The sequence below is a fragment of the Oryctolagus cuniculus genome, chromosome 15 (genome assembly GCF_051225735.1).
Source record: "Oryctolagus cuniculus isolate XC-2025 breed Fujian yellow rabbit chromosome 15, ASM5122573v1, whole genome shotgun sequence".
Classification (NCBI taxonomy): domain Eukaryota; kingdom Metazoa; phylum Chordata; class Mammalia; order Lagomorpha; family Leporidae; genus Oryctolagus; species Oryctolagus cuniculus.
In genome coordinates, this window is record NC_142881.1 from 90474287 (window position 1) to 90501050 (window position 26764).

A 26764-nucleotide genomic window follows, 5' to 3' on the forward strand; every position below is an offset into this window, starting at 1 on the left:
CTACAGTTTTCATTAAAAAGATGTAAATTATATCCTGTGATATATAATGGCCACGGCGGCTATTGGAGGGTGAACCAAAGGCAAAGGAAGACCTTTCTCTCTGTCTCTCTCTCTCTCACTGTCCACTCTGCCTGTCAAAAAAAAAAAAAAAACTATTGAATCAATGAACTTACAAATAAATAATGCTTTCCTTTTTAAGATTTATTTATTTGAGAGGTAGAGTTACAGAGAGAGGGAGAGAAAAAGAGAGAGAGAAAGGTCTTCCATTTAGTGGTTCACTCCCCAGATGGTCACAATGGCTGGAGCTGGGCTGAGCCAAAGCCAGGAGCCAAGAGCCAGGAGCTTTTTCCACATCTCCCACCCAGGCACAGGGGCCCAAGCGCTTGGGTGATCTTCCACGGCTTTCTCAAGTAATGGCAAAGAGCTAGCTGGAAAGAGGAATAGCCAGGACATGAACCAGTGTCCATATGGATGCCGGTGCTGCTTAGCCTACTACGCCATAATGCCAGCCTTCTAAATAATGCTTTTCAAAGAATTCTTGTAAGAGAGTCCTCCAAAATACAGAAGTACAGTTCTTCCATTAAGGGACCCTTCCCTTGCCGAAAAAGGAACTAATTTCTTCAACCCTGTTGTAATCATTAACCACTTGCAAATTGTTTATTGAGAGGAAATTTGCTGTTTCTTTCAAAAGGTAATTCCTCAGGACAGATGCATGCAAGACCTGCCAATGGAAAGATATGTGATACTGAAGATCACAAGACCAGATCCCCTGAGAACTGGCAGAGGCACAGCAAGAACAGAGGTGCACCAAGGTCATTCCCCAAAGCCCAAGCTCTCGCCTGAATTTATCCCAGCTTCTGTTTCTGTACCTATGGTAAGCCCTTTGTGAGCTGGAGGGAGAGAGGTGATTTGGAGCACTAGCCTCTACCTCCTATGCTGGCCACACAAATAAATTCTTTTTACAAAAGTTGCTGTCTCTAATTTTGGCTCACAAAGACAATAGGTGACAGATGTCCTTTATTCAGTACAATACTAACTCTGACACTGAATATATGTAAGGTGAGTAACTTTAAAAATCATTTTCTCTTAAATAATGTAATTTGTGATTTATTATAAATGCCCTAAAATGAATTAGATTTCTTGGCAAAGAAATTTATTTATAAATTTATTGAGATATTATGTGAGAATACTAACAAGTAAGATGTGCTGAGTTGAGCTGCTAATTTTTACATCTGGGATCATAGACCCACTGCAATTTCTTCTCAAATGCTTAATTTATTTATTTCAAAGGCAGAGTTAGAGAGAGAGAGAGAAGTCCTCTATCTGCTGGTTCACTCCCCAAATGGCTGCAAAGGCCGGACCTGGGCCGATCCAAAGCCAGGAGCCAGGAGCTTTTCCCAGGTCTTCCACAAGGGTGCAGGAGCCCAAGGACTTGGGCTGTTTTCTGCTGCTTTCACAGGCTATACCAGAGAGCTGGATTGGAAGTGGAGCAGCCAAGACTCAAACCAGTGCCTACAGGAGATGCCAGCACAGCAGGCGGCAGCTTTACCTGCTACGCCATGGTACTAGCCCCTCAAATGCTTAATTTTGAAACACAATTAATAATTTTATGAAAGAGAAGACTAATGCTATAAAATAGATTATTTTAGAATGTCATCTTTGTTTCTTTGGAAATATAAATAAAATGCAATGAGATAATGTTGACACCTGGTAAAATCAGAAATATTGTATTTAACTTCATGTTCAGTAATTATATCAACCTCAAATTACAAGATTTTTTCTAAATCCTTGTAGTCTTTTGACCATACCAGGAATCATCAACCAGATACAATATCACTTAGGATATGAACAAATATTAAACATTTATTGTACTACGACTTTGATTTAAAACAGTTCCTTCTTTAATGTTGTTTCTGAAAGACAGAATGACAGAGACCAAGCAAGAGATCTTTCATCTGCTAGCTCACTCCCCAAATGATCCCAATAGCTGGGGCAGGGTCAGTTCAAAGCCAAGAGCCTAGAACTCCATCTGGGTCTCCCACATGGGTGCAGGGGCCCAAGCATGTGGGCCATCTTCTACTGCTTTCCCAGATGTGTTAGCAGGGAGCTGGATCAGAAGTACAGCAGCCACAACTTGAACCACTGTCCTGATGTAGGATGCCTGTCACAAGCAGCAGATTAACTGGCTCGGACATGATGAGGGACCTTGTTTTCTTTATATTTTAAGCATTATCAATTTTGATTAATATATATACAAGTCTCTGTCATGGAACTTTTCTCTTAGAATCACAAACAACATCATGCAAATGTAACATAACTATGAGTGATTCATTTCCAGACTTGACTTTGGGATAGCCGGCACTGTGGTGTGACAGGTTAAGCAGCCACTGGTTATGCCGGAGTACCATATCAGGGTGCTGATTCAAGCCCTGACTGCTTTGTTTCTGATTCAGCTTCCTGCTAATGTGCCTAGGAATGCAGCAGTTGATGGCCCAAGATCTTGAGACTCTGCCATCCACATGGGAGCCCCAGATAAAGATTCTGGCTCCTACTTTCCACTTGGGCCAAGCCCCGGCTGCTGCACTCATTTGGGGAGTGAACAAACTCATGAAGGCCTCTATCTCTCTCTCCCTCTGTCTTTGTGATTTTGTATTTCAAATAAAATAAACTTTTAAAAAACATCTTTACTTCTCTCTACCTAAATCCGGATTGCCGCCTTTAAGAAGAATGAGATAAATCACAGGGTTCAATTGAAAAGAGGTGAGTGGAAGGCTCAGGAATGATTTGGGATATTTGCAGGCTGGCGTCACACTGAAGATAAGCAATCATTGTGGTAAAATGATTTTGAATGATACAAAACTACAGTGAGACTGCAGGGAAAATACTTACAGGATGAAATATCATATGTGATCGTTTATATAAACAAATTTTTAAGTTTTACAAATCAATATATTTAAACTTTTTTTCAGAGGAATTTCTTTGATTACACTGAGTTTACAAAGGCATTTTTGATAGGCAAAGAGAAGAGAGGGAGAGGGAGACAGAGAAGGAATGAAAAATAGATCCTGAGAGCTCACATCTCCTGGTACACTTGCCAAATGCCTGCAATAGTCAAGGCTGTTTGTGGCAAGAGTCCTGTGCTGGGAAACGAACCCAGGTCTCCCACATTGGTAGCAGTGAGCCAATTATTTGAGCAGCATCCTGGACTGCCGGGTGCTCCCAGGCACCTTGGTCTTAGCATTATGGAAAGAACCGAAGTGTCTCCTCCCTCTAGAACTCTGGATGCCTCTTAACTAACGTCTTCCCATTCACCCCGTGGGAAGCTTCTGCCAGCACTGCACTCACCCATGTTATCTATCAGTGATCAGCCTAAAGTGCTTTACTGTGGGGCAGTCTCTTTGGTCCTTCCCGCTCACTGTGGAAATGCATCCTGCAGCTCCTTCCCGGCATGTACAAATTAAACAGAACAAGATGGAAGCCCATTGTAACAAACACTTGCCAAAGGACAAGATTTAAGTTTCAACAGAAACAGTTAGAAAAGGTTCCATTAAAACTGCCCCTGCTTTCACAGTAGCTAACGTATAACCACTGTATTAGCTCTTTGGAGATGACGGGTTAAAGACATACAAATACTCCTAGACTGTGAGACCTCAGTGACTTGGTATTTCTTGCTACCAGCCTTTCCGTTTGTTAGGAGATTTTCTTCTTATTTAAATAAAACTTCTACTCTTACCATTGTGTTTGGTCTCAGGACACAAACCCAGACTCACCAATTTTCCTGCAACAGTATAAAGATAAGGGACATTTACTCCAGTACTCACATGGTGCATCCTAATGAAGCTACTGTAAGTTTTGGGGAGAGGTTCAGGAGGAGCAGACATGTATGGGAAAGAGATGGCAGAGTGGATGCCCAGCACAAGGCCAGATGGGGAAGCACTCCTGGGAGTCTATGCCCCAATGACTCTCTCAGTGCATTTGTTAAGTACAACAGAAACTGAGATAAATCATTATGTGATATCAATGTTTCTGGTCTTTCTGATGAACTCATTTCCTTTTAAAATAATAGAATGATTGGCCAGTGCCATGGCTCACTCGGCTAATTCTCCACCTGTGGTGCCGGTACCCCGGGTTCTAGTCCCGGTTGGGGCGCTGGATTCTGTCCTGGTTGCTCCTCTTCCAGGCCAGCTCTCTGCTGTGGCCCGGGAAGGCAGTGGAGGATGGCCCAGGTCCTTGGGCCCTGCACCTGCATGGGAGACCAGGAGGAAGCACCTGGCTCCTGGATTCGGATCGGCGGAGCACGCCGGCTGTAGCAGCCATTTGGGGGGTGAACCAACAGAAGGAAGACCTTTACTGTCTAACTCTGCCTCTCAAAAATATAATAATAATAATAATAATAATAGGATGGTAGAACGGTGGTTACCAGGTTATAAGCAATAGAAGGTGGAGTGTCAGAAGAAAGGGGAGGCATTGGCCACAGGTTACAAAAATCGCTAATACACAGAAGAGATAAATTAATTGCTGTATTTCTCAGAATAGAAACTTTAATATTTCATTTTATATTTCAAAATTGCTAGGATTGGCCCTTAAATGTACTCAGAGAAATGACTACATGAGGTTACAGATATGTGTTTTTTGCCTTACTTGGTAATTTTAGATTGTGCACATTTATCAAATCATTACATTGTGCCCCACAAATATATACAAGTATTTTTCAGTTTACAATGAAATTATAAAGAGTGCAAAGATTGTCAGATTACAGTAAAAAGTAACATCACACAATAAACTGTGCACATGAGGAAACAAAATCAATGAGAGGGGGAGGGGAGAAGGAGGGAAGAGAGTGTGGTTATCTTCTTAGAACTGAATCTATGAGAATTTAATTTGGGAGATGCAAGATGGCAGATTAGGGAACAATGTACTGCACTCAGCAAGGGATAAATACTAAAATAAAAATGGTAGGAAGTGCTCTCTCTCAAGGGAGAATTAAAGAGAAAACCACACTTGAAATTCTACAAAAGGAAAAGAACACCATGGACCTGTGTGGAAGGTGTGGACATGCAGCACAAATACAGACACACACATCTGCAGCAGCCCAGAGCTGGAGCATGGACGTGAGGCCAGACTACAGCAACCAGTGGTGACACAGCTAGCGGGAGCACGTGGCATGAGTCCAGACTGGAGCCCTAGGGGCTAGCAGTTACTAACCGTTACCTGTGGACCCAGTAGGAGTAAAAGGGGCACGTTTATCTCATCCAATCCTCCCCCTAACGGCGCCCGCAGCAAGGCTGAGACCGGCGGGCAACATCCTGGGCTGGGGCGGCAGCTGCAGAAGCCACACGCACCGCACCTGGCTGAAACAGGATGCCGTCTTCTCAGCAGCACGAGTGGCAGTGTGCGGAGAGGGAAACATTCGGCCAGGGGCTCTTGTCTGAGCATGTTCCCAGAGATTCCAGCAGAGGGAAAAATCCACAGACCCCACTGACTGAGCCTGGCTGGCAGGACGGGTGGCTGGGCACCCAAGTAGGACTGCGAGGAGCCCCCATTATTCCCACACCCCACAGGCTCAAGCTACCTAGGCGGAGCTGGCTCAGGGAACATCTGCCTCTGTTGACTGGAGAGCCGAGCCTCTACACCCAGCAACTGTGGGAGCCTTGTGTGATGAGATCATGGGGACTTGGTGGCTTCATGAGATGGTGCAGAGTGTAGCTGGGTCTTTGGGCAATCACTGGATGTGGTTCCACACACTCAGAGCTCCTTGCTTGCCTGGGGTGGGTATTGCAGCTGGAACCACGCTCAGGGTGATGACTGTGCAGATCATTTGTGCGGTTCATACGTTGACATGGATGAGTGCTAAGCCCACTGGGGGTTAACACCAGGCATTGCTCAGCTTGGATGAGAGGAAGTGAGGGGGTGATCACAACAATAGAAGTGAACATTCCTCTTCTTCTGTTAACAAGAGAAGATCTATCAGGCCCAACATGGGTGTTACCCTGGATACCTGCCCAATGACGGAGCACTGACCAGAGCAACCTGGCCACACAAAGCACACACTTCTTGGTATTCACTGAAAGTGCAGACATTCTACTAAGCCACAGAGGTTAGTTCAAAGGTAAAAGCCACCAGAGGAAAAAGATCAACAAGCAATTCCACAAATACCTAAAAGTGCAGAAATTCAAGAAACAAGAATAAAGAACACACCATGACCTGCACCCCAAAGAACACAACATTTTAATGTTAGAGTGTGAAGATGCAGAGATTGATGGAATATAGGAAACAGAATTCAAAATTTAATCATAGGATTACTCAAAAGCAATCAGAAGCAAATCCATGAACTAAAGAAAACTATGATATGAATGAAAGTTTTTTCAAGAAATTGAGATTTTTAAAGAGAAATTAAAATGAAATCCTAGAAATGAATAATTCAATGGATCAAATAAAAATACAGCAATGAAAAAGGATATGTAACAACAAATACCACAAAAAAAGAAACATCAAGAATTACTACAAAGAGTTTTATGTAAACAAACTGGAAAACCTAGAAGAAATGGATAGATTTCTGGACACATACAATCTACCAAATTTGAACCATGAAGACATAGAAAACCTAAACAGACCAATAATCAAGATGGAAACTGAATCAATAGTAAAGACTCTCCCAACAGCTTCACTGCTGAATTCTACCAGACATTTAAAGAAAAACTAATTCCAATTCAGCTCAAGCTATTTAAAGCAATTGAAATGGAAGGAATCATCCCTGACTCCTTCTATGAAACTAGCATCATCTTCATTCTTAAAGCAGAAAAAGAGAACTATAGACCAATTTCCCTGGTGAATATAGATGCAAAAATCCTCAACAAAATACTAGCTAATTGAATCAGACAACACATCAGAAAGATCAGACCAAGTGAGATTTATTCCTGTTATTTATTTCCAAATTTGCAAATCAATAAATGTGGTAACATCACATTAACAAACTGAAGCACAAAAATCATATCATTCCCTCAAGATGTCGAGAAAGCATTTGATAAAATACAACATCCTTTCATGATGAAAAAACCTTTAACAAACTGGATATAGAAGGAACAGTCTCCACACAATCAAGACGATTTATGACAAACCCATGGCCAGCATCCTATTGAATGGGGGAAAAGTCAGAAGTATTTCTCCTAAGATCTAGAACCACAAATGGATGCCCACTGTCACCATTGCCATTTAATATAGTCTTGGAAGTTTTAGCAGAGCCATTGGCAAGAAAAAGAAATCAAATGGATACAATTGGAAAGGAAGAAATCAAACTATCTGTATTTGCAGAGAACATGATTCTAGACATAGGGGATCCAAAAGACTCCACTGAGAGACTATTGGAACTCTTAAAACAGAGTTTGGTAAAGTAGCAGGATATAAAATCAACACAAAAAAGTAGTAGCTTTTATATACACCAACAATGCTATGGCTGAGAAAGAACTTTTAAGATCAATCCCACTCACCTAAAAAAAGAATTAAATACCTTGGAATAAATTGAACCAAGGATGTCAAAGATCTCTACTAGGAAAATTATAAAACATTAAAGAAAGAAACTGAAGAAGACACACACACACACACAAAAAAAAAAAAAAAGGAAAAATCTTCCATGGTCATGGATAGGAAGAATCAATATCATCAAAATGTCCACACTACCAAAAGCAATGTATAGATTCAATGGGATACCAGCCAAAACACTAGCAACATCCTTTTCAGATCTAGAAAAAAAGGATGCTTAAATTCACATAGAAATATAAGAGACCCTGAATAGCTAAAGCCATCTTATACAACAAAAACAAAGCCAGAGGCATCACAATACCAGATTTTAAGATATACTACAGGGCAGTTATAATCAAAACAGTCTGGTATTGGCACAAAACAGAAGTACACACCAGTGGAACGGAACAAAAACTCCTGAAAGCAATCCACGCATTTACAACCAACTTACCTTTAACAAAGGAGCTAAAATCAATCCCTGGAGCAAGGACAGTCCGTTCAACAAACAGTGCTGGGAAACTGGATGTCCACTGGATGCAGGCATATGAAGCAGGACCCTCACCTTACATCTTACACAAAAATCCATTTAAAATTGATTTCAGACCTTAATCTATCAACTTATCATCAAATTACTGGAGAGCATTTGGGAAATCCTGCAAGACATTGGCACAAGCAAAGAGTTCTTAGAAAAGACCCCAGAAGCACAGGCAATCAAAGCCAAAATTGACAAATGGAATTACACCAAGCTACAAGGTTCTGCCCTGCCAAACAACACTCAATAACATGAAAAGACAACCAACAGAATAGGAGAAAATATTTTCAAACTGTGCAACTGATAGAGGGTTAAATCCAGAATCTATAAAGAACACAAGAAATTCGACAACAAAACAAACAATCCAATTAAGAAATGGGCAAAGGACTTGAACAGATACTTTTTATTTATTTATTTATTTATTTATTTATTTATTTTTATTTGACAGGTAGAGTTATAGACAGTGAGAGAGAAAGACAGAGAGAAAGGTCTTCCTTCTGTTGGTTCACTCCACAAATGGCTACTACGGCCTGCGCTGCGCCAATCCGAAGCCAGGAGTCAGGTGCTTCTTCCTGGTCTCCTATGTGGGTGCAGGGGCCCAAGCACTTAAGCCATCCTCCTCTGCCTTCCCCAGGCCACAGCAGAGAGCTGGACTGGAAGAGGAGCAGCTGGGACTAGAATCCGGCGCCCATATGGGATGCTGGTGCTGCAGGCTGAGGTTTAACCAAGTGAGCCATGGCGCCGGCCCCCAGACACTTTTGCACTTAAAAAAGTGCTCAGGATCAGGGCCAGCACTGCGGTGTAGTGGGTAAGGCTGCTGCCTGCAGTGTTGACATCCCATATAGGCACAGGTTCAAGTCCTGGCCTCTCCACTTCTGATCCAGTTCTCTGCTGTGGCCTGGGAAAGCAGTGGAAGATGGCCCAAGTCCTTTGGCCCCTGCACCCATGTGGGAGACCAGGAAGAAACTCCTGGCTCTTGGATTCAGACTGGCACAGCTCCGGCCATTGTGGTCAATTGGGGCGTAAAGCACTGGATGGAAGACCTGTCTGTCTGTCTGTCTGTCTCTCTCTCTCTGCTTCTCTTCTCTCTGTGTAACTCTGACTTTCAAATAAATAAGTAATTCTTAAAAAAAAAAAAAAAAAAAAAGGTGCTCAGGATCACTAGCCATTAGGAAAAGGCAAATCAAAAACACAGTGAGTTTTCACCCTACCCCAGTTAGAATGACTCTAATACAGAAATCAACAAACATCAAATGCTGGTAAGGATGTGGCATACAAGGTACCCTAATCCACAGTTGGTGGACATGTAAACTGGTGCAGACACTCTGGAAGACAGTAGGGAGATACCTCAGAAATCTGAAAATAGACCTACCATATGATCCAGCCATCCCACTCCTGAGAACTTACCCAAAACAGAAGAAATCAGCATCAGAAAGAGTTATCTGTACTCCCATGTTCATTACGCAGCTCTGGCCTTTGCAGCCATAGGAAGAATGAATCAATGGATGGAAAACCTCTCCCTCCCCCCCCCCTCTCCCTCCCTCTGCTTCTCTGGAACTCTGTCTTTCAAATAAATAAATAAATCTTTAAAAAAAAAAAAGGACATAAAGAGAATAGTGTTCAACAGTACATAGAGATAACACTATGTAATAATGAACGGATCAAGTACAAAAGGGCAGAAAAAAGACTGAGATCATATGCATATACATCTTACACCATTCAACAAGAGAATACCCATTCAGTTCAAGTTCCCAAGCAACATTTCTAGAGAATATGATTCACTCGTCCATAAAAATAACCAAAATAAATGAGGTATTCTCTGATCATGCTGGATCTCAAGTGAAAATCAGGGATGAGCATTTGGTGTAGTGGTTAATATGCCACATCAGATGCCCATGTCCTGTATTTAGTGCTTAGATTTGGGTCCTGGGTCATCTCCATATTTGAGCTTCCCGCAGATGTGTACTCTGTAGACAACAGTTGATGACTCATGCAGATGAGTCTCTTCCACCCATGTGAAAGACCTGGATGCAGTTCTAGGTTCTAGGCCTCACCCTGATCCAGCCCTGATAGTTGTGTGCAATGGGGAGTAAGCCAGTGAATGGGAGATTTCTCTGCCTATGTATCTCTCACATTTTCAAATGGAAAACTAATTTCTTTAAAACCTGGAAACTGGAGCCAACATTGATACCAGAGGATAAAGCCACTGCCTGCAATGCTGCCACCCTCTATGAGCACTGGTTCATGTTTCAGCTGCTCCATTTCCCATCCAGCTCCCTGCTAATGGCCTGGGAAATGTAGCAGAAGATGGCCCAAGTGTTTGGGCCTTGGCTACACATGTGGGAGGCTTGGATGAAGGTCCTACATCCTGGTTTCAGCCTGACCTGGGATTAGCCATTGCAGCCATCTAGGGAGTGTACTAGTGCATGAGAGATCTTGCTCTCTCTTTAATTCAGACTTTCAAATAAATATGTAAATCTCTGAAAAAAAAATAAAATCTGGAAACCAAATACAGAAGGGTACTGAATACCACACACCTGTGGAAATTAAGCATCATAATCTCAAATGTCTAATGAGCCATAGAAAAAAACAGGAATTTAGAAAATATTATGAAATTATTGAAAATTAAAATAAAGCATACATAAACTCACAGGATGTAGTTAAAATAGGATTTAAAGCAGAATGAATGGCAGTAAAGGTTTAAATTTTAAAAACAATATGTGAAATCAATAAGCTACCTTTCCACCTTAAGAAACTAGAAAAATCAGAGAAATTAAAGATAGAGTGAGAAAGGAAAAGGAAATAATGGTGTATGGCTCCCAACTTGCAGAGAGGGAACATGGGGGAGATGATGGCTCACGTCAAGGGATCCCTATGACCACCAAGATCCTAAAGTCTCTCAATCCAGCCACACCCCACAGGCTTTTTTTTTTTTTTTTTTTTTTTTAAGATTTATTTATTTATTTGAAAAGCAGAGTTATAGAGAGGCAGAGGCAGAGAGAGACAGGTCTTCCATCTGCTGGTTCACTCCCCAAATGGCCACAATGGCCAGAGCAGGCTGAACCAATGCCAGGTGCCAGGAGCTTCTTCTGGGTCTCCCACATGGGTGCAGGGGTCCAAGGACTTGGGCCATCTTCTACTGCTTTCCCAGTCTACAGCAGAGAGCTAGCTTGGAAGTGGAGCAGCCCGGACTTGAACTGGCATATGGGATGTTGGCACTGCAGGTGGCGGCTTTACCCACTATGCCACAGCGCTGGCCCCCTGACAGGTTCTCTCTTTACTTGAGTCTTTCCTATTCATTCCTGCCCCATTTCTAGATTTTTCTGATTTCTCTGAGACAGCCACACTATGTGTTGTGAATACAAACTTTATGCCAAATGCAAAGAAGGCCCAGACCAGATATACCCACTTGCTTTTGTCTACCCACCTCTTGCCAGACCTGTTTGGCTTGCAGCATAAAGAAATGGACACCAGGGCTGGCGCCGCGGCTCACTAGGCTAATCCTCTGCCTTGCGGCGCCGGCACACCGGGTTCTAGTCCCGGTTGGGGCGCCGGATTCTGTCCCAGTTGCCCCTCTTTCAGGCCAGCTCTCTGCTGTGGCCAGGGAGTGCAGTGGAGGATGGCCCAAGTGCTTGGGCCCTGCACCCCATGGGAGACCAGGAAAAGCACCTGGCTCCTGGCTCCTGCCATCGGATCAGCGTGGTGCGCCGGCCGTGGCGGCCATTGGAGGGTGAACCAACGGCAAAGGAAGACCTTTCTCTCTGTCTCTTTCTCTCACTGTCCACTCTGCCTGTCAAAAAAAAAAAAAAATGGACACCATTTAGACCAAGTGCACTTGTAAGCAGAGAGTATGTGTGGATCCTCTGGATGCTAGTAGTATATATGAGACCTAGATCAGACAAAGGGCTATGCTGTTCACTGCTAAACACACAATTTCTTCATCAACCAAATGATCCCCACCTCTTCTCTGGAGACCCAGGGTAGCTAGATGGACACTATATGAGGTGGTGGGCAAGGGAGACAAGAAACCCAGAAACTCAGTCTAATCCCATGATCCCAGAAAGCAGCAGCAGCAGTAAGTAAGGTCTTTTCCAACCACCAGTGGTGGTCCCTGCGCCTGTTGGGATGCTCAGGTAACCAGGAAATGAAACTGCTCCATGCCAGAGACAGGCAAGACTGCAACGTGGACAGGATGTGTGAAGCCTGATCTAAGCTCAAATCTGTAAGCCAGACTGCATGTATAGTGAGTGGGTCATATCATCATGTCACTCCCTCTATCTCCCTGACCTAATTTTTGAGGCCTGCAGGCCCAGGAAGGAGGCTATACAGTCACCACCTCAGCTGTAAGCCTGGCTCCAGCTGTGCCCAAATGTCTACCTCCCTCCAACCCACTGCTGGTCCCCCTTGGAGCCCAGGTCTTTTCCCAACTGCCTGAAAGAAACTCTAGGGGAAGTGAAGAGTTACCGTAGCTTGCAAGGCACTTATCTGTTGGAAAGGAGCTCTGGGATGAGACCAGGAATAGGTCTGCAGGATGGATGGGCCCTGCAGATCCTGGGCTCTGAAAAGCTCTCATGTGCTACTTCAGCTCAGAAGTTCATTTCTGCTGTACTCTGTCATTTGTTCTGCTTTAGAATCACATTTTCCTGGCTGGGTGGAACGCATCAGTGAGAGGCAATATTTGGGACATTCTGGCTTGAATGCTAGTAAGGTAATAACTAAGATTTCCAAGTCCATCTCCACTTTTATTTCCTATGTGCCTTTCCTCTATTTGCTTGCCATATTCCACTTCTGAACCCAACAGAGAGAGGTGACAAGGTCTCCAAGTATGATGTGTCTACTCCCTTACAGTGATTAATTTTCACTTTATATATGCTAAGGCTGAGTTGGAAGAAACATAGAAATTTAGAACTGCTTGATCAACTGGAGTAATTAAATATTTTACTGCTTCAGATTTTTCTCATTCTCTAAAACTTTTGCTCTTAAAAAGAATAGCAATTTTACCTGTTATTTATTTACCTGTTATTTAATTTTATGTAAAATGTACATAAGCATTTACTTACCCTATAATCTGTGTTCTTTGTTGTATTTGAGGTCTGCATCTCATGATTAATATTTGAGAGATCTCCAGGGTGCATGACTAGGCTAATGGGCTTTCCCTGATGGGTAGCAGTAGAGGCGGGAGGGGTGATTTCCAGGCCTGTCCTCAGGATGGGAAGTAGGAAGAATGACTGCAGCTAGAGCGTCTTTCACCACATCTGTAGCCTGGTCACCAGGGAAAGGCCATGACACTTGGGTGACCTGTCCATCATGAGCGGGAATGTGCTGAGATATGAGCTAAATTCAAGTCCAACCAGAATTTAAAAAGAGCTTTGTGGATGGGAAATAGAATTTCAAAGAGATTTTAAACAAACCTGATGACCAAAATGAAGGGGGAGAATGAAGCCAAAAAATTAAAAGTAATGTGAAGCTACTAGAATTTTAGACACTATTATATTTATGTAGAAGGGTCTCCAAATAGTGCAACAAAAGTGAAAATAGGTTAGGCATAGGCCATAAGAATCCAATTAAGTCAGGATTCAATGACAGACAGCAGTAATCTACCTCAAGAGAGTAGGATTAGCTCACTAGGCTAATCCTTCGCCTGCGGCGCCAGCACCCCCGGTTCTAGTACCGGTTGGGGCGCCGGATTCTGTCCTGGTTGCTCCTCTTCCAGTCCAGCTCTGTGCTGCGGCCCGGGAAGGCAGTGGAGGATGGCCCAAGTGCTTGGGCCCTGCACCTGCATGGGAGACCAGGAGGAAGCACCTGGCTCCTGGCTTCAGATCGGCGCAGCGTGCTGGCAGTAGTAACCATTTGGGGGTTGAACCAACAAAATGAAGACCTTTCTCTCTGTCTCTCTCACTGTCTAACCCTGCCTGTCAAAAAAAAAAAAAAAAAAAAAGAGAGAGAGAGAGAGAGAGAGTGTGTACACAAGACAATCATAAGGTTAAAAAATAAAAAGAAAAAAAGAAACACTTAACATAGAATAAATTAAGAAAAAACAAGAAAGTTGGATGTATACGTGACAGCCTATCATGGAGACTATAGAATAGCTGTGTGTGGTTCATGTTCTCAGGACTGGGACCTCAGAAATAAATGGGGGATGGCGCTGTGGCATAGCAGGTAAAGCCGCCATCTATAGTCATATAGCCAGCATCCCATACGGGTGCCAATTCAAGTCCTGGCTGCTCTACTTCCGATCCAGTCCTTTGCTATGGCCTGGGAAAGCAGTGAAAGATGGCCCAAGTCCTTGGGCTCCTGCACCTGGGTGGGAGACCTGGAGGAAGCTCCCAGCTCCTGGCTTTGGATTGGCCCAGCTTGGCCTGTCGTGGCCAACTGGGGAGTGAACCAGTGCATGGAAGATCTCTCTCTCTCTCTCTCTACCTCTCCTCTATCTGTGTAACTCTGACTTTCAAATAAATAAATCTTAAAAAAAAGAAAGAAACAAATCATAAGAGCTTAATACAGCTGCTCATCTCTCCTTGTTCCAGCCTTCCTGCTTACAATGGGCTGACTGACCTCGGAGTCTCTGGTTTTAGGATTCTTCTACCAACCACAACTCTACTTCTGTTCCAACTTAAAGATTACCTCAAGGTTAGTAATGCAGAACCTGTTAAGAAGAAATAATGTGTAGGCTGGCATTGTGGCATAATGAGTTAAGCTACCATCTGCAATGCTGCCATCCCATATGGGCACTACCTCGAGTCTCAGCTGCTCCACTTCCAGTACAGCTTCTTGCCAATGCACATGGGAAAGCAGTGGAAGATGGCCCAAGCCCTTGTGCTTCTACACCCATGTGGGAGACCCAAATGCAGCTTCTGGCTCCTGGCTTCGACTTGGCACAGCCCTGTCATTGCAGCCACTAAGGGAGTGAACCAGAGGATGGAAGATCTCTCTCTCTCTCTCTCTGTAACTCTGTTTTTCAGATGAAAATTAAAAACAAACAAACAAACAAAAAAAACGGAGAATGTAGTATTTTTCAAATCCCTAAGTCCAGTTCTAGAAAGACTATAGCTTGGCTTCAGGAACTGTGCAACAAGTGTGAGTCCTTTGCTGGAGGGTGGATTACTCACATTCTGCATGGACTCAAACCCTATGCCTAAACAGAATTATACCTTATAAAGTATCCACTTGTTTAACAAATGGGAAGAAAGCTTCACTGGGGAGTTTCACTCACCTAAGGACAGTAGGCTGCGGTAGGTCTCCCGCATCACATCCCTGTATAGCATCCTCTGAGCACCGTCTAAGTCGCATCAGTCCTCCTGGGAGAAGTCCACAGCCAGGTCTTCAAATGACACCAACATGTGTAACATCACATTTCTCCTCACCATATCAGCTCTGGTCACAAAACAGGAGGACAGGGTGTGCAATCTCTGCGTGTCTCATATGTCTCTTACAGAAGATGAAGCTTATTTCGTACTCCATATGTCAACAACAACAAAGAATTACAAGGAAAATTCCTTGCTTCTTTAGCCATTTACAAAACTACCATGACAGTTTCCCTTATGTATCCACAACCATCCCTTCCCGGTAAGGTTAGGAAGGATGGACTTCCGATTCTGTAAGATCACAGTGTAGTCTGTACACATCAGTATTCACACATAACTGAAATCACATATTGGATCTATTGAGACAAACTCATCCTAGATTTAAACACAAAGTGTTTCATCAGGTCACACTTTACTGAAAAGCTGAAGATGGTTATCAGTGTGTTCTCATGAATGTGAAAATACAGAAGTCACATTGCAAAAGCACAAGCACAGAGACCAGGTGAAATGGAACTACAAACATCACCTCTAGTGAGTGCTCCTGGCTGTAAGGAGAGGAAGGCAGGAAACACGCTCCAGGAGCTGACAACTTAGTGATTCTTTACTTATAGAGTTGGCCTGATTCCAACAATAAAATGTGCTCTGCTAAGTAACTGTGAAAACTGCTTATACAGTGTTCTTAAGCACCCATATATTGCCTTCAAAACCAACACAATTGCTAATGTTCCCATGAAAACGACTGCCTGCTTCATAAAACCCAAGGCATAAAGTATGATAAATCAATAAAAACTAGAAGCTATTTAGCAATTTGCATTTTTAAGTTACACCCCAGAGGGAGCATGAGAAGGAACCAGAGGGACAGAGGGGAAGAAGTTAGAGCAGGACATGACCACTGACCATCAGGACACAGAGCAATAATACTGATGAAGAAATTCATTGTGAAAAAGAAAAAAGTAAAAGAAAAAGAAAAAGCAAGAACAAAATTCATTTCTAATTTGTTGTGTTCAGGGTAGACAATGGAATTTAATTTGATACTATGTGCATGAGGTGCAGGTAGACACAGGTACAATAAACTGTAACTGAAAAAAAGGAAAAAGAGTATGATGAGATGAAGCGAAACTGATCGTGGACACAATGTTTTTAAAATTTCAAATATCTGGCTATGTCCAGTCATATAAACTAGAGCTCAGAGAGAGCTGTAAACTGCAGATAAAGATTTTGGAAGTAGCAGAACTTCCGTTAAGCCTTAAGCCAACAGAGTGAATGTAATAAGAAGAGCTAAGAGAAGAAGGCAGAAAGGAATGAGTGCAGAATCCGAGGAAACACTAACATTTACTGCTAGAGGAAGGGAAGGAAAGCCTAGTAGAACCAGACAAAGCAGAACGAATTTCAAAGTATTCCAGGAATAAGAAAAAGCTCAACATTACAAAACCTATTAATATAAGTATCTATGAGTTCAACATTTCCAGCACCAAAATGAATTTATATTTTAATTCTATCCCCCACAACCTTTTTAAATTACTTTAGTATATTTCATCATAGTCACGGGACAATGGAAAGAAAATTCTGTGATAATCCACAGACACTGCAAAAGTATATTTTAAAATATTTGCAATTATAAAACAGATCCTCAGTTAGAGATATCAGTATATTCTTCTTACAATTAAATTCATTTTTAACTATTTCTAAGTCAGAATAACAGGGAGAGAGAAAGAAAGAGATTTTAAATACATTGGTTCACTCCCCAGATGGCTGCAACAGCAAGGTTCTATGCCAGGCAAAAGCCAGGAATCCAAGCATTTGAACCATCGTCTGATACTTCCCAGGATGCATTGGGAGGGCACTGGATCAGAAGCACAGTAGCTAAGGTTCAAGCCAGGCATTCTGCTAATAGATGTGGGAATCCCAAGCACCAGTTTAACCCATTGCACCACAATGACTGCCCCTAATACATTCTTCGTAGCATTATAAACTATATACATTTTAGCCTAAAGGCAGAAACAGAGTTAAAGGGCAAACACTGGAAAATAGGGATGCTCCATCATCACAATTATTAAACACTGGATAAGAGGTGCTAGTCAATTCAAGAGAAAAGTAGATGAAAATGAGTATGATTTGCTTATAAATTATACCTACATGACCCAGACGATCTACTGAAAACGACTCTGATTATGATGATTTAGCAAACTGATAGAATATAAAAATAACATAAAAGTGATCAGATAGGAGTGGGCATTTAGCACAGCAACTAAAATGCCCATACTGCACATTAAAGTGCCCAGGGTTTTATTCCCACACGGGGGCCCTGACCCCAGCTTCCTGCTGCTGATGCAGGCAGGGCTGATGACGCCAGTGATGGCCAAGCAGAGGTGCTACAGACCAACTTTCCAGCTCCAGGCTGTTCCAGCAAAGTCCCAACCTCTGCAGGCATTTTGGGAGTGAATCAGCTGATAGCAGCTCTTTCTGTCTTCTTTTAATATCTAAAAAAGAAAATAAACAAACATTTTAAAGATTACTTATTTGAAAGGCAGTTAGAGAGAGAGAGATTTTCCACACACTGTTTCACTCCCTAAAGGACTACAATGGCCAGGGCTGGGTCAAGCTGCAGTCAGGAGCCAAGAACTCCATCCAAGTCTCCCACATGGGTAGCAGGAGTGTAACCACTTAGGCTGTCTTCTGCTGCTTTCCCAGGTGCATCAACAGGCAGCTAGATCAGAAGCAGAGTAACTGGCATTTGAGCTGGTGCTCTGATATGGGAACACCAGCAGTGCATGCGGTGGGTAAACCAGCTGTACCATAATACCAGCCCCATCAATACATTTTTTTAAAAAATTTATTTATTTGTATTTGAAAGAGCTACGGAGAGGAAGAGACAGAGAGAAATATCTTGCATCTACTGCTTCACTCCCCAGATGGCCACGATGGTCAGGGATGAGCCAAGCCAAAGGCAAGAGCTTCATCCAAGACTCCCACATGGGTGGCAGGGACCCAAACACTTCAGAGTCACCTTCTACTGCTCTTTTCCCAGGCCACTGACACAGACCTGGATCAGAAGTGTAGCAGCCAGGACATGAACCAGTGCCCATATGGGAAAACAGCATCACAGATGGCAACTTTTTTTTTTTGGATTTTTATTTATTTGAAAGGTAGGCTTAGAGAGAGATCTTCCCTCTGCTGGTTTATTCTCCAGATGGCCATAACAGCCCCATATATGAGCCAGGCCAAAGCCAGAAACCAAGAGTTTCTTCCAGGTCTCCCATGTAGGTAGCAGGGGCCCACACACTTTTGGAAAAGCTTTGGAAAAAAATTGTAGCACAACTGTTAAGGGAACTGGAGAGCAATCAAAATAAAAGGCAGAAATTAGATTGAGGGAACCAATAAAGGGGAAACTCATATATTTTGTGTATTTGACCAGAGGACATTCTGCTGCTTACATACAAATTATGGAAGTAAAAGCTGCCGTTTTACTTGCTCAGGATGTAATAGAGAAAATTTCAGGGCTTAGCGGACAATCAAAAATAGGAGAAGAGAAAATTAAGTCCTGTAAAGAAAGCTAAAGAAGTTAAGTGTCTAAATTTGTGAGCGTAATTGACCAAAATTACTGGCTGACTACTATGCTACTTGTAAAAATTTCAGCGGAATCAATAAAAAGCAGCCAATGAAAGCTAAAAGAAATAGTTACTAATCACTGCAAAAATAAAAAGCATGGGATTGGAATGAAGCTAGTTAACAGCCTTGGAGAACAGAAATCATTCTTCTAAAGACTTAACAGTATCTGCAAATTCTGCATCACATGATTTACAATATTGAGGATAAAATTCAGAATCACTACACATGTGGTGACTCATACTCACAAGAGAAAAGTCTTTAGAAAGAAACTCAGATTTAGTCAGATATTGCAAGAAGCTAACAAAACATCTGAAGTATCTCTAAATAGCTTTCAGTATTTAAAGGGGGATATAAAAATAATATAAAGGATGATAGACAAGATTACCAAGAGAAGACTAGGAAAAAACTGCAATTTAATTTCTATAGCTATAAAATAGAGTAACAATAATAAAAATCTATTTATAGGCTAAACAGTTTGGAAAAGGAACAAAAAACATAATAGAGGGGCCAGTGCTGTGGTGTAGTGGGTTAAGCCACCAACTGCAGTGCTGGCATCCCATATGGGCGCCAATTCAAGTCTTAGCTGCTCCCCTTCCAGTCCAGCTCCCTGATAACGCACCTGGGAAAGTAGAGGAGGACGGTTCAACTCATTGGGACCCTGAACTCAAATGTGAGACCTGGAAGAAGCTCCCAGCTCCTGGTTTCAGCCTGGCCCAGCTCTGGTCATTGCGGCCAGTTGAGGAGTAAACCAGTGCATGTGGAGGAAGATCTCTCTCTCTCTCTTTATCTCTCTTTCTCTCACTGTGGTTTTCAAATACAATAAATAAATCTTTAAGAAATAAACACAAATAATATAATTTGAAATATGGTCTGGCTTTGATGTGTCCCCCAAGAGCATGTGTTGGAAACTTAATCCCCAAGACAATAATTTCAGTTCTTAGGAACTAAAACACCAATTTTAAAAGGGCCTGAGGCTATGAGATTTATCTCTTACTCTCTCACCATGTAATGACTTCTGTCATGCTAGGATGATAGGAGATAATTTAAAAAATTTTTTTATTTATATCCTATCCATTTTATGACATTTTTATAACAACATAAAATGAATAAAATAGATTAATACATATTTTCTAATTTTTTGAAGATTTTATTTGTTTATTGGAGAGGTAGCATTATAGAGAGAGGGAAAGACAGAGAAAAAGGTCTTCCATCCACTGGCTCACTCCCCAAATGGCTCCAATGGCCAGAGCTGAGCCAATCTGAAGCCAGGAGTCAGGAGCTTCTTCCATGTCTCCCACATGGGTGCAGGGGCCCAAGCACTTGGGTCATCTCCTAATGCTTTCCCAGGCCATAGCAGAGAGCTGGATCAAAAGAGGAGGAGATGGGACTAGAACCAGCACCCATCTGGGATGCTGGCACCACAGGCAGCAGTTTTACGTGCTATGCCACAGCACCAGCCCCTTTTCTAATATTTTAAAAAACGAGTTAATTATTTATTTTAAAAGGCAGAGTGATAGAGAGAGATCTTTCATCAATTGGTTCACTCCCTAAATAGCCACAATGGCCAGGGCTGATGTAGGCAAACTAGGAGCCTAAAACTCCACCTAGGTCTTCCAAATATGGATGGCAGGGGCCCAAGCATGTGGGCAGTCATCTGCTGCTTCCAAGTGCGTCAGCAGGGAGATGGATGGGAAGAGGAGGACCCAGAGATTTAGGCCAGCACTTAAGCCAGCACTCTGATATGAAATGCCGGCATTGCAGCTGATGGTTAAACCTACTGTGCCTCACAGGCCCTAATATTTTCTAACATTTGTGAAAGAGAGAAGGAAAATGAAGAAGGCTTTCAAAACCTGCTAACGGAAGTTCTCCAGGATGAAAGGAAAAAGTACAAGGTTCTAATATGGATTTACAGGAAAGAATCAAGATCACTGAAAATGGTAAACATGTGGGGGTTGAGCAAGCATTGTGTTGTACCAGCATAAACCACCCCCTAAAATGCCAGCATCCCCTGTGAGCACGGGTTCAAGTCCTGGCTGCTCTATGTCTGATCCAGTTCTGTATTAATGCACCTGGGAAAAGCAACAGAAGATGTCCTGAGTACCTGGGCCACTACCACCCATGGGGAAGACCTGGATGAAATTCTAGGCTCCTGGCTTTGGCCTTGCCAAGCCCAGCCCTGGTTGTTGTTACCTCTTCCTCCTTATCTCTGTAACTGTCTTTCAAATAAAAATAATAATAAAAAATTGTGTGGGAAAGATAGAAAGCTATATACCTGTTTACTTAATTTTGTCAAAAGAGGTATGATCATTCGAAGAAAAGCTATAAGTATAAAAGTAGTAAAATGTACAGGTGTCAAAAATAGAACTTACAGGGGCTGGGGCTGTGGAATAGCAGGTAAAGCCGCTGCCTGCAGTTTTGGCATCTGACATGGGCATCAGTTCAAGTCCCAGCTGCTCCACTGCTGATCCAGCTCTCTGCTGTGGTCTGGGAAAGCAGTGGAAGATGGGCCAAGTTCTTGGGCACCTGCACCCACCTGGTAAACCTGGAAGAAGTTCTTGGCTCCTGGCTTCAGATCAGTGCAGCTCCAGCTGTTGTGGCCATCTGGGGAGTGAACTGATGGGTGGAAGACCTTTCTCTCTCTGCCTCTGCCTCTCTGGAACTTTGCCTTTCAAATAAATAAATAAATCTTTTTTTTTTAAAAAAGGAACTTATCTATTGAACAGTTCCTATATTGTATATGAAGCAGTACAGTATAATTATGAGAATATTGTGATAAGTTCCTCATAGTTTAAATCTTTGGAGCAATTAACAGCAAATTCATGCACAATCAGAAAGTTAATGAAACAAAGCAGTGTATGTGTTTGGTAGCACTGCCACAATGCGTACTATAGACTGGTGGCATAAGCGATAAAACATCATTTTGTCATAGTTCTGGAGGATGAAGTTCAAAGAAGAAGCTGCCTCCAGGGTTGGTTTCTACTTTCCTACTGATGCCTTTCTCTTTGGTTTGAAGGTGGCCAAATTCCCACTATGACCTCATCTGATCTTTCCTGTGTGCTCTCTTCCCTCATGTATCTTACAAAGTCACAACTTGGATTGGATTAGGATCCACCCATAGTCTTCAGTTAACCTTAATTGCCTATTTGAAGGACTTAGGCTAAGAGATCGGTTCAAATGCCTTCACACTACACAGGGGTCCCTGGGCTTGATATCTGGTTCTGCCTTCTGACTCCAGATTCCAGGATGGATAAATTCTAGGCAGTAATGATGGTTCGAGTAATTGAGTTCCAGACACGCATATGGGAGACCTAAATTGAATTCCTAGCACTTGACTTCAGCCTAGCCCAGTTCCAGCTATTGCAGGCATCTGGAGAGTAAATGAGTGGATGGAAGCACTCTCTGTCTTTGAAATAAATTTAAAACATTTAAATAATTAAAAAATATTAGATGAGGCAAAAGTAAGGCAATAAAGAAAAAAGAGATAGAAATCAGATGAGACAAGTAGAAAGCAAGTATATGTACTATCATAAATATGACTGATAAAAAGTTCCATTTCAGACTTCATGTTCTATAAGAATTTAGCTTATTTTCGTCTAAGTTTCAATTTGAATCATATAATATATGTCTTTTTCGTGTGGTATCAGAAAGAATAAAAACCAATTTGTAGGCTGGCACCGCAGCTCACTTGGTTAATCCTCCGCTTGCAGTGCCCGCATCCCATATGGGCGCCGAGTTCTAGTCCTGGTTGCTCCTCTTCCAGTCCAGCTCTCTGCTGTGAACCGGGAAGGCAGTGGAGGATAGCCCAGGTGCTTGGGCCCCTGCACCTGCATGGGAGACCAGGAGGAAGCACCTGGCTCCTGGCTTAGGATCAGCGCAATGCTGGCCATGGCAGCCATTTGGGGGGTGAGCCAACAGAAGGAAGACCTTTCTCTCTGTCTCTCTCTGTCTCTCTCTCTCTCTCACTAACTCTGCCTGTCAAAAAGAAAAAAAAAAAAAAACAACAACAAAAAACAAAAAACAATTTGTACTCAAATTGGACAGCTCTAATGTCTTGTAAGTATGCCAATTTTACCTTGTTCATGTATATTCTCTGATGCTGAATTATATCGATTATTGTGTTTTCATTTTAAGTAATAAACCCCCTTGGGGCTGGCATTGTTGTGTCACACAGACTAATCTGCTGCCTGTGATGACAGTATCCCATATAGGCACAGGGTCACACCCTGGCTGCTCTACTTCCAATCCAGCTTCCTGTAATGTACCTAGAAAATCAGCATTAGATGGCCTAAATACGTGGACCCTTGTCACCCATGTGAAACACCTGGATGGAGCTCCAGGTTCCTGGATCTAGCCTGGCCCAACCCCAGTCATTGTGGCCATTTAGGAAGTGAACCAGATAGAAAATTTCCCTTTATCTCCCTCTTTTGCTGTAACTCTGCCTTTCAAACAAATAAATTAAATAAATAAATCTTTAAAAATAATTAATAAAGCTTCATAAATTTCCTAAAATACAGGGCTGAAACAAGCTGAGGAATAATTAGGTAATCAACTTACTGGAGACACATTTGTTTCTCTTGTCTTAGAAACACGTGGAGGTCTCTGTAATAATACCTGGAAGAGAAGGTGAATGGAGCAAGTTCTGAGTGAAGGGGCTGAGGTTGCTTTGAGATTCTGCGTGCAAAGCAAGATCATAACACAAGCAAATTGGGAATAACAGACACATTAGATAAAAAAACAAAAACAATCAGATTCCCAAGGGGGAATACATCTTTTCAATGAGAAGGGGCAGGAAAACGCTCCCTGAAAGAGCACTCACAATTCCATTAATTGGTAGAGATTAAACTACAACTTACCAATAGGTTACTGAAAAGGTTTATTTGCTATTGATTTTGTAAGATTAATACTGCTGCAAAGAAGTGTAATAATTTGGAAGATTCCAATAAATTGTAGTATAACAAGGAAAGAAATAGCATGGTGTGGCTAAAATTTATACTACAGAAAATACTGAGTAGAATTAGTATTTTTCTATCAATATAGATGTTCTACAAAGGATTCCACATTTGTATTTCCCCCAGAACTTCTCTTGCTGTTACACATCTAATAGTCCATAGAAAGTTTGACTCTTACAGATTGATTTTTTTGCCCAACAATGATAAGGAAATTAGAAATAATATATACTTACGTTAATATACTTTTCAAATAATTGATCTAAATAGAATGCCTTTTTGTATTCAAGCCTTTGTTATTCCTTCCCCACAGTGACTATTGATTTTGGTATTTTCCTTACATTAGCACACAGCAAAACAGGAAATATGATGCAAAATGTTAACCAGAATTTGCCAAATGGGGTTTCCCTTATTGGACACAATTATTTTGTGAAGATGCTTGGTACCTGCCTGTTGGAGACACAGGGCCTAGCCAAGGGCCAGTGCCAATCACCACACAAATGAGTGAAGCCATTAGCAAGGCACCAGCTTCAGGACAGGCCCCAGGTGACTACACGCTCATCTGTGATCCCAGAAAACATCCACTCAGGAAACGACTAGCTGACCCATCTTAAAATGCTGAATCAGGATTACAAATAAAGTGCTTGATTTTAGCCCTGCACGTTTTTGCTTTTTTGTTACATATCAAATGCTGATATGTACTGGTTAGTAGGAGAGAAAAAAATGAATTACATGCCCAATACAATTATCAGATCTTCAATCACACACAACATTTATGAGCATGATATATGGCAATCAGATGGATGCCAGCAAGGTCAGTGACACACACAGTAACTGGAGATCATAAGACAATTCTTCAATTTTTACATGTATTTTGCATTGTATGACATTTCATTTGTATTGATCAAAACAATTAGTAAAAAGTGATTCCCATTTTAAATGTTTGAAAAAAGGCTAATACTAACTTTCTACAAACTTCATGATTATCAACAGTTGATAACTAACATTATGCGACAATAATCTGCATTACACTTTTGGGCTCACACGATCCATTTACAGTATGAGGGAGAAAGGATAGTCCTGGGTCAAGTCAAAGTTCTCTAAAATAGTGCTTGTTTTAGATTGTGGTTCCTAAAATATATCTCAAAACTAACCGTGAGTTTTGAATTGTGGCAAGAAAGACAGCACTACTCAAAGTCAAGTGTGCTTTGGACTGGTGGTGTGGCACACTGGGTAAAGCTGCCACCAGCATCCTTCCATGAGTGCTGGTTCCTGTCTGGGTTGCTCCACTTCTGCCTGAGCTCCCTGCTAATGGCCTAGGAAAAACAGAGGCATATAGCCCAATACTTGGGCCCCTAATACCCACATGGGAGACCTGGAAGAAGCTCCTGGCCCCTGGTTTCAGCCTGACCAACCCCCAGCCATTGTGGCCATCTGGGGAGGGAACGGGTGAAGTGAAGACCTCTCTGATTCTCCCTCTCTCTGCAACTCTGACTGCCAAATAAAGCAATAAATCTTAAAAAAAAAAAAAAAAAAAAAAAAAAGTGTGCCTGACATCCAGAAATCATGTGACGCTGGTCAACTCACATATCTCCTAAAATCTACTTTGTTTCATCTCTCTTCAGGCAAACAGGTCCTGTAACCCTTCTTGTACTGCCAGGAAGAACTCTCAGGACAGAGAGCATCATCACCTCTCTGGTACCAACTGTGACAAACTAGGTTTCAGAGCGCTCCAGCTCTGGAAATAATGGGGGTAGAATGAAGGAATGGGAGTGGATTAGGGAGTGATGTAGATACACTCCCAGATAGGATGGGTTCCCCTTCCACTGAAGGCCACATCTTTCAGACCAATGAGTAATATTTTCTAGGGCCTTGCTTCTCACAGATCATATGAAATTTCCAATATCACCCAGTCTTAGTAGCTTATACAGGAGGTAAGATAACATCACTCCAGGCTGGCACTGTGGCGTAGCGGGGAAAACCACCACCCGCAGTGTTGGCACCCCCCATAAGGACACCAGTTTGAGTCCTGACTGCTCCACTTCTGATCTAGCTCTCTACTATGGCCTGGGAAATCAATAGAATATGGCCCAAGTCTTTAGGCCCCTTCACCCATGTGGGAGACCTCCTGGCTGTGGATCGGTACAGCTCCGGCCATTGTAGCCATCTAGGGAGTGAACCAGCAGATGGAAGACCTATCTCTCTGCCTCTGCCTCTCTCTAACTCTGCCTTTCAAATAAAGAAATAAATCTTTTAAAACAAAAAAGATAGGCCGGTGCTGTGGCTCAATAGGCTAATCCTCTGCCTGCGGCGCCGGCACACCGGGTTCTAGTTCCGGTTGGGGCGCCGGATTCTTTCCCGGTTGCCCCTCTTCCAGGCCAGCCCTCTGCTGTGGCTCGGGAGGGCAGTGGAGGATGGCCCAAGTGCTTGGGCCCTGCACCCCGTGGGAGACCAGGAGAAACACCTGGCTCCTGGCTTCGGATCAGCATGGTGCACCAGCCACAGCGGCCATTGGGAATGAACTAATGGAAAAAGGAAGACCTTTCTCTCTGTGTCTCTCTCTCACTGTCCACTCTATCAAAAAATTTTTTTTAAATAAAAAATAAAATAAATAAATAAATAAAATTAAAAAAAAAAGATAACAGCACTCAAATCTCCATCTCTCTGGGCAGTAGGATCAACAGTTGCCTCAGCCATACAATGCTACAATCTTAACCTTTAAAAGGGATTCATTTGTTCCACTATGAAGCGTCATGGAGAAGGTATGAGCCAAAGGGTTATTCTTTCATGTGGATTTCAATTCATGGAATCCGCTCTTGCTTACAGCAAACTATTGTATTCTAAAGAAAATAGGA

General features: G+C 42.4%; 1 long non-coding RNA gene across 28 annotated transcripts in view; it reads right to left on the reverse strand.

Moving 5' to 3' along the window:
* Window positions 1-26764, reverse strand: part of LOC103351305 (uncharacterized) — a 53989-nt gene that overhangs the window by 20546 nt on the left and 6679 nt on the right. For 9 of the 28 annotated variants that reach the window (XR_016221215.1, XR_016221208.1, XR_016221223.1 and 6 more), the window contains 2 exons: window positions 23518-23574; window positions 15750-17834 (listed from right to left, as the gene is read on the reverse strand). This is a non-coding gene — a long non-coding RNA (uncharacterized LOC103351305). Of the gene's footprint in view, window positions 1-15263; window positions 15425-15749; window positions 17835-19965; window positions 19988-21496; window positions 21629-23517; window positions 23575-26764 lie in introns of those variants that run through there. The other 19 variants (XR_016221213.1, XR_016221204.1, XR_016221226.1 and 16 more) reach the window with 8 other exon arrangements.